Source organism: Ranitomeya variabilis, chromosome 5, assembly GCF_051348905.1.
Source record: "Ranitomeya variabilis isolate aRanVar5 chromosome 5, aRanVar5.hap1, whole genome shotgun sequence".
NCBI classification, from domain to species: Eukaryota; Metazoa; Chordata; class Amphibia; order Anura; family Dendrobatidae; genus Ranitomeya; species Ranitomeya variabilis.
Window position 1 is genome coordinate 96,414,494 of NC_135236.1, and position 12,425 is coordinate 96,426,918.

Consider the following 12,425-nt stretch of genomic DNA (forward strand, 5'->3'; position numbering starts at 1 on the left):
GCTGGGTTATAAAAGAGTTCACGAATGAATCATTTTCATAGTAAGTGTCCTAAAAGACTGTTTTATAGGTGAATGTGTAGTGTTTCTATCTTAAAAAATATATTTTTTCATCATTTTTGCTTATGTGAACCAAACTCTGTACCAAGCAGTCTTCTTCCCTGTCTGGCAGCTGACAATATAGTTCCTTTTTTTCAGATGTTACTGTAGGTGCTACTGCCGTGCTATTCTGCTCCTTCCCAGACAAAAAGTTCAGAAAGGTTTTTTATTATGGCTGTTTTGTAGTGAACAAATAATAACTTGTCTGAGAAGATAGTCACTGAGCATGTGTGTCCCCCAGCTCCAAGCTCACTATGGGGATAGTTACATTGCTAAACGGAAATATCACAATTCATTCATGGGGACTTTAACCCCTTCACGACCTTGCCCTATTCCGTTTTTCCGTGTTCGTTTTTCGCTCCCCTCCTTCCCAGAGCCATAACTTTTTTATTTTTCCATCAATATGGCCATGTGAGGGCTTGTTTTTGCGGGACAAGTTGCACTTTTCAACAACATCATTGGTTTTAGCATGCCGTGTACTTGAAAATGGGAAAAAAATTCCAAGTGCGGTGAAATTGCAATAAAAGTGCAATCCCACACTTGTTTTTGCTTGGCTTTTTTGCTAGGTTCACTAAATGCTAAAACTGACCTGTCATTTTGATTGTCCAGGTCCTTACGAGTTCATAGACACCAAATATGTCTAGGTTACGTTTTATCTATGTGGGAATAAAAAATTCCAAACTTGGTTAAAAATGAAACAAATTGTGCAATTTTCCGATACCCGTAGCGTCTCCATTTTCTGGGGTCAAGTAAGGCCTTTTTTTTTGTGTGCCGAGCTGGCATTTTTAATCATACCATTTTGGTGCAGATACGTTCTTTTAATCGCCCGTTATTACATTTTAATGCAATGTTGCGGCGACCAAAAAAAGTAATTCTGGCGTTTCTAATTTTTTTTCTCACTAGGCTGTTTAGCGATCAGGTTAATCCTTTTTTTATTGATAGATCGGGCAATTCTGAATGCGGCGATACCAGAAATGTGTACGTTTGATTTTTTTTTTATTGTTTTATTTTGAATGGGGCGAAAGGGGAGTGATTTAAACTTTTATTTTTTTTATTTTTTCATATTTTTTTAAACTTTTTTCTTTTGCCATGCTTCAATAGCCTCCATGGGAGGCTAGAAGCTGGCATAGCCTGATCGGATCATCAGATCGTTCCTATGTAGCTGAATTGCAAACTTGCTATGAGCGCCGACCACAGGGTGGTGCTCTCAGCAAGCCGGCATCAGTAACCATAGAGGTGTCAAGGACCTCTATGGTTACTATGCAGACGCATCGCTGACCCCCGATCATGTGACGGGTCGGCGATGCGCTCATTTCCGGCCACGCGGCCGGAAGTGCCGGTTAAATGCCCCTGTCAGCATTTGACAGCGGCATTTAAGTAGTTAATAGTGACGGGTGAATTGCGATTTTACCCGCCGCTATTGCGGGCACATGTCAGCTGTTCAAAACAGCTGGCATGTCCTGGCTTTGAAGTGGGCTCAGCGCCGGAGCCCACATCAAAGCAGGGGATCCGACCTCTGCTGTAATAGTACAGTGGAGGTCAGTAAGGGGTTAATAATAACATGTAGAAAAGAAGAACCTGGAACTCACCTTATGTTAATGTGAAACAAGTAATTTATTCGATCCCAGACAGTGGTACATCAAGGTACGTCAAAACCTTTCGGTCTCAAACATAGACCTTCATCAGTTGCTGTGAAACATATAACAGTAATATAAATGCAAATACAAAATGAGAACAATGAGTGTTGGAGAAAAGGAAAAAAGGAAATAATAAACAACAAAAGTATATACAACCTATCATTAGCAGACAAGAGTAATACTTGAGAAAATCATATTCGAAGAAGCGAGTCAAGACACAATCTATACGTGATAATAAGTATTAAGAGGAATGTCATACCGTACTCCAGAATTAGTAGGACGAAAAATAGTTGGCTTTGACCAAAAAGGGGATAATTGGATATGTTGGGGTTAATACCTGTGGTATAATAGAAAGAAGTGCGCTGTATAAAAAATAGTTGCTACCAATGTCGAGGACGCAGTAAGGGGTTAAACATACCCGTATAGAAATGCACTGAAGATTGTTCAGTCTGGGGAAAAAGGCTTTAGACAATTGCAGCCTGGAAGCGGAGAAATTGCCTTGTTAAAAGGCAGAAAGGGCAACAACGTTAAATAGAAGTTGGGGTGGCTGGGAGTACATTATCTGGGACACAGCGGTGCAGACGCGGTATCCACTGCTGGTCTGAAGGTGATAGCAAAAAGCCCGGATATGTAAAGAGAAGATGGTGGAAGATCAATGAGCTGCGCTGCGGTGCGGACAGATGGAGACCGGAAATTACATCGGCAGAAGTCGCCCAGCGCACCAGGGAACACGTATGCATTCCACCGATCAATTAAAAACCGAGGTGACGGCAAGAATATGGCCGTGCATTCCACCCCTGTTTGTATGCGTTCCACCAGTGTTTCTATGGTGGAAGCTAATGATAACACAGCCCTGTGGTAGCGGAAAAGAACCGTGTGTACCTAAAACTTAAACAAGCGCACGAGTATATGATTTAGAATGAGGTGAAACTATTGCAAAAAATGAAAAAAGAAAACATCTAAACTGAAAATAGAAAATAAAATGTATAGAAAACAGAATGGGGAGCAAATTCGGAGGACGGTATGATCCATCATAGGAGTGCAGAATCTAAGAAAGACGGATGTGTTCGAATGGAATACCCAGAATAGGGTGAGGCTAATAGTGAACTATTCAGTGGAATGTGCTGAACAGGTGCTCGTGACTGACGGTGTCCGGAATTCAGTATAGACGGCTCTAGGGAGATAGAAAATAGGAATGTTAGCCATCTATAATATACATGAGCATAAACCGTACAGGCTGGATTAAGAAGTATCATACTATAATTATTCAGCATCACAATGGAGAACAGTATGCACTGATGACACATGTTTACAAAAATGACAATATATCGTATTCCCTATCAAGGCCTCTGGGAGCAAGGGTTTCTATATTATGGAGCCAGTATGCTTCCATTTTTTTTAGTCTGGAGATTCTATCGCCACCCTGCCTTAAGGCGGTACACACTCAATTACCTGGATTTTGAGTTGTGAGATTGAATGTCCCTGTGCATGAAAAACTATACAATTGTTAGAAGGCGTGTTTAGCCATAAATTGGCTGAAGTATTACCTTCTAGGCCATAGGTTTAAGCTAGTGTCAAACCATGCCCCTCTGAAATGGTTAAGGGAAAAGAAGGGTAAGAATGCCTGGGTAACTAGGTGGTTCTTATCCCTTCAAGATTTCAGTTTCCACGTAGAGCAAAAACCAGGCAAGTTACATGGTAACGTGGATGCTCTCTTCTGAATCCCCTATTTGGTGTATGAAGGTGCCAAAACCCCCGGCTTTGGGCAGAGGGGGAGAATATGTGACTGGGTTACTGGCACTGTATGTGAAGGGAGATATGTGACATGAAGATTGTTTTCTTCCGTGATCTAGAAACCCATATGTTTCTCTCCAGCATGCTATGTGCTGAAGGGGTTAACCAGCCATGATAATGGTCAGGTTTTTAAGGTGAGTAGGTCAGAAATGGAAGGGATGCCTACTCACCATATCTTCACCTCAAGGCAGTGGCTGGGGAATTAAATGTTGAGCCACTGTTTTTTTTCTTTGTTTTGTGTTTGGAGAGAAAATACTCCAGATGTGGCTCCAGGAGGAGCTGAGGACTTTGGGAGTTACCTGCAGGTGAATGATGCAGGGACAAGGACTCTATTGAACATTATCTTTCTATTGCCATAGGACACAAAGGCCCCATTTACTTTGTACCCTTCACTACGCATTCAGATTTAAGATAAAAGGAAGAGTGTGTACTTGTATACTTGTTAAAGTGCTCAAGAGTATTGTGCCTGCTATTTTCATTTCAGGATAGCGCATAAATCTTAAACCATCACCACAAATCATTCAACCTACAATACTACTAAAGAATGGCTCCAAAATGTTATTTTTATATTGATTCTTAAGCTCCCAAAAATAATCTATTATCAAAGCAACCTATAAGCAGAATAAGAAAGTTATTTTTATTCCTGAATTTCATCTAGCTATAGATAATTACCAATTGTTCTAAAAGCATACTTATATATACAGTATACTGTATATATACATATATATATATATATATATATATATATATATATATATATATAAATGCTTATGTACATGTCTAAGCATATATACAGTGAAGGAAATAATTGTTTGATCCCTTGCTGATTTTGTAAGTTTGCCCACTGACAAAGACATGAACAGTCTATAATTTTAAGGGTAGGTTCATTTTAACATTGAGAGATAGAATATCAAAAATAAAATCCAGAAAATCACATTGTAGAAATTATATACATTTATTTGCATTTTGCAGTGAGAAATAAGTATTTGATCCTCTACCAACCATTAAGAGTTCTGGCTCATACAGACCAGTTAGATGCTCCTAATCAACTCATTTCCTGCATTAAAAACACATGTCTTACATAGTCACCTTTATAAAAGACTCCTGTCCACAGACTCAATTAATCAGTCAGACTCTAACCTCTACAACATGGGCAAGACCAAAGAGCTTTATAAGAATGTCAGGGAAAAGATTATAGACCTGCACAAAGCTTGAATGGGCTACAAATCCATAAGTAAGATGCTGGGTGAGAAGAAGACAACTGTTGGTGCAATAGTAAGAAAATGGAAGAAATACAAAGTGACTGTAAATCAACATCGATCTGGGGAACCATGCAAAATCTCTCCTCGTGGGGTATCCTAGATCATGAGGAAGGTGAGAGATCAGCTTAAAAATACTTGGGGGAACTTGATAATTATCTCAAGTCATCTGGGAACACAGTCACCAAGAATACCACTGGTAACTAGTGTTGAGCGATACCTTCCGATATTCAAAAGTATCGGTATCGGACTGGATCGGCCGATATCCAAAAAATATCGGATATCGCCGATACCGATACCCGATACCAATACAAGTCAATGGGACACAAATATCGGAAGCTATCCTGGATGGTTCCCCAGGGTCTGAAGGAGAGGAAACTCTCCTTCAGGCCCTGGGATCCATATTCATGTAAAAAATAAAGAATAAAAATAAAAAATATGGATATACTCACCCCTCCGACGGACCCTGGCTCTCACCGGGGCAAGCATCTGCCTCCGTTCCTAAGAATGCAGTGAGTGAAGGACCTTCGATGACGTCACGGTCACATGAGCGGTCATGCGACCATTTACAAGACCGCGACGTCATTGCAGGTCCTACACTCACTGCATTCTTAGGAACGGAGGCTGCCGGTTGCACCGCTGAGGTCCAGGGTCCGTCGGAGGGGTGAGTATATCCATATTTTTTATTTGTATTCTTTATTTTTTACATGAATATGGATCCCAGGGCCTGAAGGAGAGTTTCCTCTCCTCCGGATCCTGGGAACCATTCGCACCGCACACGCCTGGGAACTTATAGGAACTTATAGGAACTTCCGATTCCGATTTCCGATATCACAAAAATATCGGAACTCGGTATCAGAATTCAGATACAGCGAACATCGGCCGATACCCGATATTTGCAGTATCGGAATGCTCAACACTACTGGTAACACATTATGCCATAAAGGTTTGAAATCCAGCAGTGCCCGCAAGTTCCCTCTGCTCAAGAAGGCACATGTGCAGGCCCATCTGAAGTTTGCCAATGAACACCTGGATGACTCTGTGAGTGATTGGGAGAAGGTCTTGTGGTCAGATGAGACAAAATTGATCTCTTTGGCATTAACTCAACTCACCATGCTTGGAAGAAGAGAAATGCTGCCTATGACCCAAAGATCTCTGTCCCCACTGTCAAGCATGGATGTGGAAACATTATGTTTTGGGGGTATTACTCTGCTAAGGGTACATGACTACTTCACTTCACATCAATGGGAGAATGGATGGAGCCATGTATGTCATGGTTGGGTCTTCCATCAAGACAATGACCCAAAACATAAAGCCAAGGCAACAAAGGAGTGGCTCAAAAAGAAGCACGTTAAGGTCATGGAGTCTCCAGACCTTAATCCCATAGAAAACTTATGTAGGGAGTTGAAGTTCCGAGTTGCCAAGTGACAGCCTCAAATTCTTAATGATTTAGAGATGATATGCAAAGAGGAGTAGACCCAAATTCCTCCTGACATGCGCAAACCTCATCATCAACTACAAAAAACATCTGACTGCTGTGCTTGCCAACAAGGGTTTTGCCACCAAGTATTAAGTCTTGTTTGCCAGAGTGATCAAATACTTATTCCTCACTACAAAATGCAAATAAATTTATATAATTTATTCAATGCGATTTTCTGGATTTTATTTTGAAAGGCAGGCACCTGGCTATGCTCATCATTGGAAGTACGTGCTGCAGCTCTCTACTATTTTCCACATAAAATACCTAATATTTCTCTAGCTGTTGTGTGACTGGCGCAATCTAGGTAGAGATAATCATATGTGACAATTTAGCAGGGGCAACAGTCTTCATTACTCCGCATTTGGAGTGTGTCAACAAGACGAGTGAAAAAAATGATACTTTTCTATTGTTTTAAAAAATTGCGTTTCTGTATCTAGCAATTGTGCGACTGGCGCAATCTGGGTAGAGATAATCGTACGTGACAATTTAGCAGGGGCAATAATCTTTATTACTTCGCATTTGGAGTGGGTCAGCAAGATGATTGAAAAAAAAATCATAATTTTCTATTATTTTAAAAAAATTGCATTTCTGTATCTAGCAGTTGTGCGACTGGGGCAATCTGGGTACAGTTAATCTTACATTACAATTTAGCAGGGGCAATAAGCTTCATTACTCCGCTGTTGGAGTGTGTCAGCAAGAGAATCAATAGGGAGTACAAACTTTCACAAAGCGCAAAACATTAGCCAGTGGGGTATACATACATGACCGCTAAGTACTCCATCAAAGACCAAGGGGCTGAGTGCATTTGGTCTCTGATGGATACGAAGGGTAAGAACTTGACATAGCTTCTTTACTTGTGGCTGTTGCTCCCTTAAAGTAATACACACCCTATTACGACAAGGAGTGTTGGGCACTTTTTTGCTTGATTCTTTTAGCACTTTACTATGTTTCTTGGAATATAGTTCCAGTATTTGTGTGTTCTTTTATAGAAATGTATACCTTATTGCTCTGGCAAGTGTTACATATACTCCTTGTCTTCTTGGAATATGGCTATTTATAGGTGGGAGTAATTGCTGTATATTTGCACTGGCACTTTATATGACTTGCTGCTATTTTTGGTTCCCCTACTCCATCTCACTTTTTTTGAGACCATTCGCTTTACACCTGTATTTATTAACTGTCCACTTTGTCTATTGTCTTATTTATGTAATTGATGTAAGTTATTTTTGTTGTAATATATTTAATAAAATATTTTTTTGGTACATTTTATCGGGGATTCTTTTGCTCCTTTTCCTTTTCTGTTTGTATTTGTAATTATGGCAGTATCCCATGCTAATTTAGCTCTTTTCACCACTGGGTGTTGGGATTAATTGATTATGTATAAGATGTTTTCTGTCCTAAGATCTTTCTTCTTAATAAAAAAAATGAAGCATCATGCCCCAAAGCATGAAGTGAGATGAGACACAGTTAAATAGGTAATATGGAAAATGTATTAATTTGCTCACTCACATAAAAATGGGGGGTGGGATGAGTACAACAATAGTGACAAGATGAGCATGATTGGTGAAGACCAGGCAACACATACTATCATGAATAGCTCATATCATATTGAGAGCGACTGCAACATATAGGAGCCAGGGAGAGAGAGGAGGCTATTAACTAAAAATATACCTAAAAAGAGCATTGGATATTTTAAGATATTTTTAATAGGTTAGAACAGAGTAGGGCCCTGCCAAAAGAGTCTACCTTGTCGTGATAGCAGGCTTAAAAAATATTTTGGCCAAAGCAAAAGCTGACGACTATGTATGTGATATGGTATTCTATGGGAATTGTCAATGTGTGATTGGAGAGGACATGGTGCTGAAGTGGAGTTTTTCGAAGAGTGGGCTACAGGACTATGAAAGGTTTGAGGGTGCTAGCCCTGATCTGAGGTGCTGTCAGCTTGAGATTTCTGAAGATGGTAATTCAGATTAATTTATCCTCTGCAGCAGAGGTGATTGTAAGTCTTCCTTTCCTGGAGCAGTCATCAAGAGAGCTAATTTCATCATAGCGATTGATAGTATTCCTGACTGCTCTTGAGGATATCTTGAGGGTTCAAGCAATAATATAGACTGACTGGATAGTCTGACCTTCAGGTTTTGAAAGACTGATGGACTGTTGTTACCTTAGTTGATAGGTTCTTGCCATATTCTGAATTAAATAGTTGCATAGACACCTGTGATCGCAAACACTTTCAGAAGGCCAATGTTTCCACAAATGAATTTTTGACAAGGCATACCTGTTCATTGGAAGCCATTCTAGGTGACTTCCTGATGAAAGTGTTTGAGAGAATGTGTAAAGCTGTTATCGTAGTAAAAAGAGGGTTGGGGGACACTTTGAAGAATCCAAGGTTTAAACCATATTCTTATTTATTTCAAATGTGTTGCTTTTTTCCTTGTGTCTATATGTGTTCCTTTATGGTTTTGTTTACTTCAGTATAAATCTACAAAGTGCAGGTTCTGATAAGAACAAGGAAATCCATTGCATGGGCAGGTGTGTCCAAACTTCTGAATGGCACTGTGTATTTATTATGCTCTTGGGTTTGAAGAGAACTTAGAGGATAAATAATTAACAATTGATTCACTTTGAATAAATCTGATGTAAATCTAACTTCTTGGCCAATTTTGGATGAACTGCCAAATTCCAATAGTTGTGGAGAAGTGGATATGCTGCACTGCTGGCGTCTCAACATATCAGGATGTCAGAAAACATTTGAAATAGTAACGTAGATAACGCAGCTTTATTCTCAACACGTTTTGCAATGTGCTCACTTCTTCATCAGGAGTTTTAGGCAGATTCTCTCATCATTAAAGATTGGCAAATATGTGTCATTGTCGTCTCTAGCAAGTCCTGAACTTGCAATTGTGATATGTTCGGGTAATCCAATTTATTGACTGGGTCTTCATGTGGATGAGTTGCTCAATTATAAAGGTGACATCTCTTTTTCTCTTGCCATTGGCCACCACATGCAGACATGGCTTCAGTTGTAGTTACAGGTAAAGACTCAGCCATGCAGTAAATATACTGCAGCCATGCAGTAAATATACTTACCTTGTAATGTCTTCACATCCTGTTCTGTCCAGATGTGTCCGGATTCTTCTGACCACCATATTGGGACACCCAAGTGATGGGTGTCTCAATATGAAAACTGATGGTGGTACCAGCCTCTTGGGCGGTACCACCAGCGGAACACTGTCGCACCACACACACACACTGTATACGCTGTGCGCACCACACACACAAACACAAACTGTATACACCATACGCACCAAACACACACACTGTATACACTGTATGCAGCCTCTTGCACGGTACCACCAGCAAAACACAATCGCGACCATGTCGCCGCTGAGATTAATCGAATGATTCACTGACCGCCGCCATCTTTGTACAGGAGGAGCGCATGCAAATTTTTAATGTGACCGCTGCTATCTGTCTGCACAAAGATGGTGAAGGTCTGATTTACTGCGCCTGCACGGAATTCATGCAGGCGCAGTGAATCATTCAGCTGATCCTGGTGGCAGATGTGCGACGTGCCTACAGGCAGAGGAAGCCAGTCACATTAAAGGAGTTTTCCCAAGTAGGAATGTTCATTTTAAAAATTGTCTGTGTCTGACCATGTACGGAGCATACCACATCTCCAGGGCAGGGGAGGAACCAAAAGACAATACTGACATTACAGCAGGGATCACAGAGGATTTCTTTTGTCAGGTAAAATATTCCACTGACTGTTTTTAAACAATATTTTACCTCACAAAATGTATCCTGTGCAATCTCCTGCTCTAATGTCAGAATTGTCTTTTGCTTCCTCCCCTGCCCAGAAGCTGCGGTATGTTCTGTACCTGGTCAGACACTAACAATTTTTAAAATGAACTTTCGCTCAACCCTTTTAAAAAGCAAATATCAATGCCAACATGGCTCCTCCTAAAAAGTACACCAATGACAATGAAAGGAAAGTAGCAAAGGCACAACGTCGAAGACATCAAAGGGCAAATGAGACTCTTGAAGAGCAACAGTATCACTGGGACAAAAACAATGCATATAAGCGTAGGCTGCAAATCCTGCCCCAATCGTGACATTACCGCCCTCCCAATGCAATAGCATCGGGCCTCCATCTAGTACAGTAAATAATAAGAAAGTAAAGGTGCTGGTGTCACATATTCCCATGTTACTGAATATGCATCCAAAAGGGACAAATAAAGACAGCACATCAAGGAACCTTTTGAGAATCAGAAGAAGATGAAGATACAGTTTAGATTACACATTTAATTTATGCGGCTGCTGGATTATGCCAATGTCACAGCTGCCAGGATTGCTAATGAAAGGGCGATCAAAAAGACAGAGGAATGTGGGAGGAAAAATATATCACCAAAGGTTTTCAGGTGGCTTGGATAGTAAATTCTGATTAACGACATCTTTTTAATCCTAAACTTAATTCACCTTGTGGGAATGCGCAGTCATAAAACATTCTGCGCTCTTACTACTGCCAAGCTGTTCTACCCCCATGGAGCTTGGATGACTGTGCTGTTAAAGACAGAGGAAGAGTGTCTGTTTTGGTTGATTTTCATTAAGCTTTACAATTGTCTTTGTCCTTCTGCCCTCCTATGGTGAATCAACAGTCTGTGCACTTAAGCCGAGGTAGCAAATTACTACCGACATACTGAAGAGTGAGATGATTGGTCTCTGTCAGGGTTTCAGGGCAGTGAGCAAGATCATGAGGCAGCATTTTTACACTCCGGAGTCGTCTAATAGTTTTTAATGCATTGTTCCTTCTTCCTGATGCATCACAGTGATCAATCACATTCGTTTGCAGAACGCATGAAAAAAAAAGATTTGTTAAAAGGTTAATGAGCCGGTGTGCGCAGAATTAAGTGGTCGTCTACCATCAGGTGACTTTAAAGTGTACTGCAACTTCTACTAAATACAACTGCGATATAAAAAAAAATGGATTTAAAGCTAAAGGAATCAACATTTCAATTATAAGCTTCCATCATTTGGAAAACCATGAGTTATTGCCATAGAATTCAAATAAATGTGTTCATTTTGGGCATCGTTGATGTGTTTGAAGCATAATTCCCCATAATATACACAATCGCTAAATGGGAATTTGTGTAGAACGGAGGATACTAAATCTAAAAATGAATTAATAAATGGAATAAAAAAATATAGCTGCTCTCACAGTTTTTCTGCATGGCAGTCAGACTTGTTCATGTTCATTTTATTTGTGTCTTAGGTTTGGTTTGTTTAATGTCCAGTGTGAACATGCTCTCATTTTGCTTGTATACCAACTTATCCTCCAGTTCATTTTTTCGGTTAAATGTCAGTCAGCCTAGTAGAAATCCTGTAGAAAATCTTATGATCCAATTTTCTGGTGGTGGTCAAGTAAAGTTACATCCCCTTAGGCGCGTCACAGTCGCAATGCATGAAGCAGCGGTCAGTCACCTTACCTGGGTTTGGGTCATTAGACTGTGTTGCAGTCCATTCTTGGTGTATGATGTGTGAATCAAATCGTAAAGGTGTTGTCTAGTTTTATCACAAAAGTCTGCAGCCATTCCATATGATTGGAGACTTGTGAATCCGTACAGCACATACATTGTGTGCTATGAGGGTTGTTCGGTGCTGGCGGGGAGACCAGACAGTCATGTGACTGCAAGTATGAAATATGCATATTTCCGGCCACATTCCAACTAGACCTACGCTGCCTTGCTAAATGCAAGTGAGCAACCCCTTTAACCTAAAGCCAAGCATTAGAAGCTTTTCACCTTACTACAAACAGAGCAAAGCAGGGAGAAGGACATAGGAGAAGGAAGGGAATGTGGCTGGGCTACTAAAGCACACACGATCCTTTATACTGTATAGTTCTCTGCTATGAACTGGTGGTTTAGGAGCAACATGGGACGAGCTCAGGAGGAGGTGGTACCTGTATTGACCGCAGTTCCTGAGCTTAACACAACACTAGAAGTAGCCGTGGGATGTTCCTGTCACTCCCTAGACACCTCGTCACAGCCGGAGGACTAACTACCCCTAAAGATAGAAACAGGAAAGCTATCTTGCCTCAGAGAAAATCCCCAAAGGATAGGCAGCCCCCCCACAAATATTGACTGTGAGTGGAGAGGGAAA

At 40.6% G+C, this 12,425-nt stretch overlaps 1 long non-coding RNA gene across 1 annotated transcript in view; it reads right to left on the reverse strand.

Annotated features, from left to right (window-relative positions):
- The window catches only part of LOC143773382 (uncharacterized), a 48,377-nt gene that overhangs the window by 704 nt on the left and 35,248 nt on the right, over positions 1-12,425 (reverse strand). The window contains exons 2-3 of the long non-coding RNA XR_013215162.1: positions 2,814-2,907; positions 1,686-1,785 (exon numbers count right to left, since the gene is read on the reverse strand). This is a non-coding gene — a long non-coding RNA (uncharacterized LOC143773382). The remainder of the gene's footprint in view (positions 1-1,685; positions 1,786-2,813; positions 2,908-12,425) is intronic.